The sequence below is a fragment of the Vulpes vulpes genome, chromosome 15, assembly GCF_048418805.1.
Source record: "Vulpes vulpes isolate BD-2025 chromosome 15, VulVul3, whole genome shotgun sequence".
In the NCBI taxonomy this organism is placed as follows: Eukaryota; Metazoa; Chordata; class Mammalia; order Carnivora; family Canidae; genus Vulpes; species Vulpes vulpes.
In genome coordinates, this window is record NC_132794.1 from 11,411,165 (window position 1) to 11,411,664 (window position 500).

Consider the following 500-nt stretch of genomic DNA (forward strand, 5'->3'; position numbering starts at 1 on the left):
AGCCCGCCCCTTCCCGGGCGGCGGCGGCGGCGGGGGGGGGCCTGGGGGGGGCCCTGCGGCGGGATGGCCCGGCTCGGCCGCCGCGCCCCTCCCGGCCCCTCCCGGCCCCTCCCCGCCCCGCCCCGCCGGCCGCGGGACTTTCCTGGCGGCCCGACCCGCGCGGTGGGCGCCGACTCTCCCCGCGGCCCAGGCCCCGGGCCTCCCCGAGCGAGCGCGGAGCGGGGGCAGACCGGGACCCCGCCGACCCCACCGCCCGGGGCTTGGGCCCCTCTGGGAAGAGCCCCCTCCCCCACCCCTCCTCCTCCCCCACCCTCCCCCTCCCCCACCCTCCCCCACCCCCACCCTCAAGGCTCGCGGTGGGCCTCGCGCCGCGCCTCGCCTCCGCGCCCTCCCCCACCCGCACCCCATCCTCCCCCCTTCCCCTGCTGCTCCCAGACGCGTGGGGGTCACACGGGTCCTCCCTTGGCTTAAACTTTGCTTTCGTAGCCTCTCAAGTGCAC